Raw genomic sequence first — 7,787 nt, forward strand, 5'->3', positions numbered from 1 at the left:
AAGGGGCCAGCCTGACCAACATGGTGAAACCCTGTCTCTACTAAAAATACAAAAATTAGCCGAGCGTGGTGGCACATGCCTGTAATCCCAGCTACTGGGGAGGCTAAGGCAGGAGAATAGCTTGAACTCAGAAGGCAGAGGTTGCAGTGAGCCGAGATCACGCCACTGCATTCCAGCCTGGGCAACAGAGCGAGACTCCATCTCAAAAAACAAAACGAAAAAAGAATGCCAATGGGGACTCCTCTGAGGAACTCACCCTCACACCCTGTGGTTCTGCGGCCTGGGACAAGGAGTCCTGAAGAGCAGTGCCTACCAGCCCCACCAGCCAGGAGCAGGCGCCAGTGCCACTGCAGCAGGGGCTGGCCCAGGAGGACAGCCTCAACAAGCTGGCTTTGCAGGACAGCTGCAAAGTCACAGATATCAAGATCAACAACTTCATGAGAGTTGTTGACCTTTCAGACTTATATGCCTTGGAATACATTACGATTCCAGTGAAAAACAATGGGATCCTAACAAAGACCCACAAAGAACTAAAACCCCTTCTGAGCTCATTTTCAGAGACCGAAGTGACCATAGACCTGCCAAATCCAGACAGCAGCCGCAGACACTGATGCCCAGGCCAGTCAACTGATGGATTTCTTTAAGGAGATTGACCAGAATATTGAGTGTGCATTGCAGTCAGAAATCTTTTTATGGGAAAGTTACTGCATAGAGACCCTCCTATCAGCAACTGCTCCCAGCTCCTCGAAAGATGCCAACAAATGGTGCAGACTGTGGAATTCAGTGACGGAATGTCTTCTTTTATCATGCTTCTAGTTGGGATTGTTTTGCCCATCTTTCATTTGGTCTATTTTAAAATACAGGCTACTGGCGAGACCCTAATAGCATGAACACAACTCCTGTCCCCAGTGGTTCCATGGCAATGAGTACAATGCCAGAGCAAATCCCCAGGTGAGCAATTCCAGTGCCAACCACAACCTCTTCAGAGAGCCAGTTCAGTCAGACCACCCAGCCAGGGAACTAAGCTTTGTTTTTAAAGAACCTGCCCAGCTTTTGCAGTTGGCTCTTAAAGTGCATCAGCTGTCACTGGTCACAGCCTAGGGGTGCTGCATTTTGTGTCCTGGGAAGGATGGACACGTTTCAGAAGTCACCACACTGTTCTCAGTTGCAGTGACCCTGAGGAATGGCCTCACCCAATCCAAGCCTCCAGGATAAAAAACACCAGCACCCTTAGCTTCTTCTATCCAGAGAGGATCAGCAGCAAGGTGTTTACATGTGACAGATGGTTATTTCTTGTAGACATTTAGTGGACTGGCCATGTCTTCACAGCAGCACTGCGTGGGTCCCCAAGTTGGATATGCTTGGAGAGAAAGGAATGGCCTTGGCCAAGGGACCTGTAGTGTGGGAGCCCCTGTGATTGGTGTGGGTCGCCTGGTTGTTGCAGTTTCCCTGCTTGCTGGGGAGCAGGGACTGGCTCTGAGAAGGGTTGTTCTCTGTCTCTCTGGCAAAGGTGCTATGGAATAGTCTTGGCATGTTACCCTGTTTTAGAGAGTGACAAATTACAATTGTAACAAGTCCTACTTCATATTTGCTTCATCGGTTAGTCTTTTTGAGGCAATGCCATTTCTAGAATTGAAAAAGCCCCAAGTCCAAACTGCTGTACTGTTGAACAAAGGGCAGTTCTGCACTGTTGAATAAACAGCAGTTCTGCTCCTATCCTCATTTAGAGCTGCTTAGTCTGACACACAGGCATGTCTCAAGCCAAGCATACGCACACAGAGCCGTTGCCCAGTTCCTCAGAGGCTCCCTAGATTCTCCCAGCAGGCTTCCTTGGAAGGAGCACTTGCTGGCCAGCATCTGGAGAGGAGGATGGGTGCCTGTTGCTGAGACACCAGCATGGATATCTATATGAAGCTGCGCAGTTGCCAGGCCAGCGCTGCTGAGAGCAGCAGCTCCTGTACTATTTGGCACGGGGTGTTCCCTGCTGCTTCCCTAACTCAGTTCTTAGGAACTCTAGTGTCACAGCATGAGAATGTGGCTCAGTCCTTTTCTTTCAGGTGATGCCCCTAAAATAACACTCTATATACACTGTAGCTCGTAATGTTAAAGGATCAAATGCTTCATGGAGGGGCTAGAGGTGACCTTTGCCAAAGAAAGGCCATCAAAACACGGGGCCTGATACCTGAGGGAAGAGGCCTGTGGTTTACCTGGTCCTCCTCCCTGACAAGGCAACAGCAGTGCTGTGGATGGGCTGGAGGTGAGAGCCTGCTGCTGCCTTAGAGTCAGTGGCCTGTAGCACAGAGGGGCAGGGAAGGGTGGAGGTGGCTGGTGGCCCAGCCTCCAAGGTGTATGGACAGGAGGAAAAAACACTGCACAAATGCTGGGCTTAGGGATGGTTATGGCCTTTGATACATCAGGCCTGGAGAGAATTTTAAAAGATCTCACCATGTACAAGGATGGGAGTGTGGCCAAGGAGTACTTGAGATTGGCTTCCAATTTCTGTGATCTCAGTTCTGTGAAAAAACAGTTGGCCTAGGGCTCAATTAGCAAATTCAAATTATCTTCAATGATAAATGTTTTCTTAGACACCAGAAAGATCTTCAGGATAAAAAGAACTTCTGAACTTTTGCTACAGGAAATGTGTTAATCATGTAAGCGCTTTTCCAGCCAAATATCTGTGCTCTCTGTGCCATTGAGGGCCACAGTTTCCTCTAACATCTGCCCCCAGAACTTCACCAGGCAGGGCCTGGAGTCCCATGGGAAAATCACTTTTTCCAGGCAAAGAATGAATGTATCCTTTACTTTCCAATGAAATAATTTCTTCTGTGAAAAAAATAAAATAAAACAAAATAAATAAATGTAGGCCAGGCGCGGTGACTCACACCTGTAATGCCAGCACTTTGGGAGGCCGAGGCGGGCGGATAATGAGGTCAGGAGATTGAGACCATCTTGGCTAACACAGTGAAACCCTGTCTCTACTAAAAATACAAAAAATTAGCCGGGCATGGTGGCGGGCACCTGCAATCCCAGCTACTCAAGAGGCTGAGGCAGGAGAATGGCGTGAACCAGGGAGGCGGAGCTTGCAGTGAGTTGAGATTGTGCCACTGCACTCCAGCCTCGGCGAAAGAGCGAGACTCCGTCTCAAAAAAAAAAAAAAAATTAAATGTAATCTTTTAATAATTTATTTTCTTTTTATCAATATATCAGTACATTTGAACCATACCTTTTCTAAACTTTCTAGCAGAAAATATTGATACATAGATATTTTTATGTGATTAGCAAATTAATGCCAGGACAATCAAAGAAAATTTAAATTTTAATAAAATAGGTAGCATTATAAATAATAATACCACTGATAGATTACTTCTGGGAATAAGTTGCGAACTAATTAGACAATGTAAAAGTAAAAGTTGTCATAAAAAATTTAAGAGAAATAATTTTATCATATTATCTCATTAAAAAACATTTTTGTGATCTAGACACACAAATAAAAGTGACTTTAATCACATTTATTTCTCCTCCTTCTCCTTCACTTTATTCTGTCCCCTTCCTCTCCCATTCTTCCTCCTATTACCCTTCTCCATTTTATCCTCTTCTTTCCTTCAACTCCTCATTCTTTCATTGTTCTTCTCAATCTCCCTTCCTCCTTCTCCTTCTCTCAGGTCCTAAGATTTCCTACTAACGAAAATTGATGAGGCCGGGTGCGGTGGCTCACACCTGTAATCCCACCAATTTGCGACGTGGAGGCAGGCAGATGTCTTCAGCTTAGGAGTTTAAGACCTGCCTGGGCAACATGGCAAAACCCTGTCTCTACCCAAAAAAAAATTAGCTGGCTGTGGTGGCACATCCCTGTAGTCCTAGATACTTGGGAGGCTGAGGTGAGGGGATCTCCTGAGTCTGGGAATTTGAGGGTGCTGTAAGCTGTGATCGTGCCACTGCACTCCAGCCTGGGCAACAGAGCAAGACCCTGTCTCAAAATAATAAAATAAAACATAAAACAAAACAAAATTGGCTAAACAAGAGAATGACCCTCGCAAACAGAAAGTTGTTTAGCAGAATAATGACATAAACAATAATTTTTTAAGTGTAATACTCATTAAAAATCAGTTCTTAAAAACCCATTTTTAAAAACACTGATGGAGTGCCTCATGGGTATCAAACACAGTCTTAAGTATTTGAAAAACATTTTATCCTGCCAAATTGCACATGATGTAATTAACTAAATCAAGATTCAAACCCAGGCCAGTCCTGATGCATGTCCATGCTGCTTCCTCTAGTTTCTTCTTATTGGGGACTTTCATTTACACCTATGCTCTGGTCTACTTACCAATTGCCTCTGAATTAATTGCTATTTAAACTAATTAGAGGAACAACTTCCATTTGCCTTCAAGTCTCCCAATCAACTAGAATTATCTGCTGCTCCTTCTGACATTATTACATCCTCATTATTTACCACCTCTCTTTCCAAAGCAGACAACTGAAAACTCCTGTCACGTGAGCACCTCTTAACCCCATTTATGAATCTTTTTATTTAATTGGGAAAAAGTTTATGTGCCACTCTCAGAGGAAAGAGAACTCTTTCCCTCCCCCTAATAATATTTGCTCTCTAGAAGAACTGAGTGGGAGAGGAAAATGAGTGAGGCAAACAGCATGAGAGGACAGGAGGCATCTCAAATTGTAACCACAGTGATTCTTTACTAATCAGCTGAGATAGCCTAGCAACCTGAAACTTTGAAAAATGTTCCTATGGTACAAAAAATTATAGCTTCGTTAGAAATCTAAGTAGACATCTTAGCAAGAGATATCTGAAAAGGTTTGTCAAAATAAAAACATCTGGTATATATTTAGCACTTCTCCTAATAATTTTTATAATTATTATATTATTGAGCCTTACAACAAGCCTGTAAAAATGTCTAAACAACTTTTTGGCTTTTATATTTAAAAAATAATGCATACATTTTTATCGTTAAAAATTCCAATAATACAGTAGATAGAGCAAAATGTGAAGGTCCCCTTTGTTCAAGTCCAGTATTCTTTTAACTATTTTTCTATGTATGCGTTCTCATACACATACACGCAAACAGTTTGAGATGGCAGGTGTTTATAAGTGGGATACTATACATACTATTTTGTGAAATGCTTTTCATGCTTACCAACATATCTTGGAGATGTTTCTATGACAGGATCAAAAATCTGCCCAATGCTTGCAACCTGCCACATAGCTGTCCATAATATGGAAGTAAGCGTAAGTTATTAAGTCATTCCTCTAGATGTATATCGGCTTTTATTAATTATGATAGGCTAACACCTAAAACAAACAATGCTGAAACTTTGAGTAGTAAAGTTTATGGCTGAACTCACATCACAATCCAGTGTGTCACAGGGGGTGTTCTTCTTACCATGGCCCTTCAGGTCTCAGGCTCCTTCCTTACCCAGCAGACAAGAAGAAAGAGAAAAGGTGAAGCCACATCCACTCTTCCATGCCTTGCTTGGACTGGAACTGATTTATCTCTCCTACTCAAGTTCTGTTGGCAAGATCTGGTCATATAGACCACCAAAAGGTCTGGGAAATGTGGTTGAGTTCATGCCAGGAAGTGGAAACAAGCTTTATATGCATCTAGCCAGTCTCTGCCACATAGGTCAATTCCGCTCTTTTCACTATTGTAAGCAATGGCTATAATAAACCCCTTATATGTGCACTATGCCAGTATTTCTGCAGGATAGATATCTAGACCAGTAATTGATAGACAAAAAGATGTGTAGAATGTATTTTCTAAACTCCTATTTGAAATAGGAATATTTTAGCAGATACGTTACCTGTGTAAAGTAGCACAGTATTTCACTAGAATAGAACCGTCTTCTAGTGCACACTAAGTATACACTAAGAAGTTGGCATTCAAGCATCGTACAATCCAGTTTTTATCATTGAAACTTTTCTCTCTCCTATACCCCATAAGGATCCTCTTCCTCTCTCAGACTCCCAAACATGTCATGACTATTTCTTCCAGATCCTGGATCTTCAGGTTACTAGCTCTGTGTTCTTGGGAAAGTCACTTTGATCCATCTGAGTCTTAGATTCATCATTTTGAAAAATATTAGAACTACACCAGTTGTTTGAAAAAGTTAAGTAATGAAAAATGGCCAGCCTGGCCACCATGGCAACACCCCATCTGTACTAAAAATAAAAAAATTAGCCGGGCATGGTGGCGGGCACCTGGTAATCCCAGCTACCTGGGAGGATGAGGCAGGAGAATTCCTTGAACTTGGGAGGTGGAGGTTGCAATGAGCAGAAACCATGCCATTGCATTCCAGCCTGGGCAGCAAGGGTGAAACTCTGTCACAAAACAAACAAACAAACAAACATAAAAAAAGAAAAACACGCACACACACAGAAAAGAAAAATGGCACATGGGAAATGCCTATCACACAGTAAACGCTCAGTGAGTGTTTGCTTCTACCCTTCCTCCTCTGATTATCCCAGGCAAACAAATAATCATTCAGCAACTGAATTCCTTCAGTATTCACCTACTTTTCTGCCACCTGGCATATATGAGTTTCTATCATCATTTATCTTTTCATGTGTATCTTGCCTCCCCATCTTGATCAATCCCAAATTGATTACAGGCAACTTGAAAACAAGAACAATATCACAGTGTTCCCTAGATCATCATCACCTTGCACAGTGCATTGTGGTGTTAGCCCTAGATACATATTCGTGATGATGCCACCTAAATTGAGCAAACTAGTGAAAGAGAGAAAGCAAAATGAAAAAAACATCCATCCTAGTTATTTAATTATAGAAGAACATGAAAGATCTTTAAAGATTAGTCAGGGGAAAAATTGCATAATAGCATTTAAAAATTCAATAACCCACAGGAAGTTGAAAAACATTTGTGAAGAGTTCATTGTAAACCCAAGATAAATGTATGTCAAATTTTAAATGCCAAGCCTGTGTATCTGTGTATGCAGCAAGGCTAAGGGAATGTGAAAGCAGATTTTTCCATTTAAGAGAGCTATTTGAGAAAGAATTTTTTTAAAGTAGAGAAGGGAAGAAGGGAGAAAGGAGAGAAGAAAGGGAAAGGAAGGGAAGGGAAAGAAAGCGGGGAAGGAGGGAGAAAGGAAAGGAAGAAAGGAGGAAAGGAGTGAGGGGAAAAATGGGGAAAATAAAGAGAGAGATAAATAAGAGGAAATAACCTTTCAAAGACTAGAAAGCTAGCTCAACTAGAAAGAACTGGAAAGCCCAGAAGGAATACCAGGTCATATACCAACAAAATTTTATTAGGCCAGTTAAAAAAGAATTTTGAGGGACATTTAAAAAATTTTTTTAGACAGGTTCTCACTCTGTCACCCAGGCTAGAGTGCAGTGGCACAATCAAGGCTCACTGCAGCCTTCAACCTCTGGGCTCAAGGGATCCTCCTGTCTCAGCCTCCTTAGTAGCTGGGTCTATAGTCCCACGCTACCAGGCCTGGCCAATGTATGGAGCTTTTGAAAGAATGTCCAAAACCATCAGCAGAACTTGTGGATGTTACCTGTGGAACTGGTGGGACCACTTAAAGGTCATGGTGTACATTTTCACCCAAGAACTTGGTGAGGAAGAGGAAAATGATGCTGCCTCAAATGAGCAGATGCTTGAGCTGATTTAAGGAGCTGAGGCTTTGGAAAGGGTGTTTCCTGTCTAGATGAGCAGGTGTGTGGAGATGGAGACTAGGTGGGGTGAGCAAGAGATAAAGGCCTTTATAGTTATATTTCACTTTTTCATTTATATTTTTATATTTATATTTCACTT

The 7,787-nt window shown here is 42.4% G+C and overlaps 1 pseudogene; it reads left to right on the forward strand.

The window, feature by feature from the left end:
* Positions 1-231: 231 nt before the first annotated feature.
* LOC100613992 (lysM and putative peptidoglycan-binding domain-containing protein 4-like) lies at positions 232-1,024 on the forward strand (annotated as a pseudogene).
* The last annotated feature ends 6,763 nt before the right edge of the window (positions 1,025-7,787 follow it).

Source organism: Pan troglodytes, chromosome 3 (assembly GCF_028858775.2).
Source record: "Pan troglodytes isolate AG18354 chromosome 3, NHGRI_mPanTro3-v2.0_pri, whole genome shotgun sequence".
NCBI classification, from domain to species: Eukaryota; Metazoa; Chordata; class Mammalia; order Primates; family Hominidae; genus Pan; species Pan troglodytes.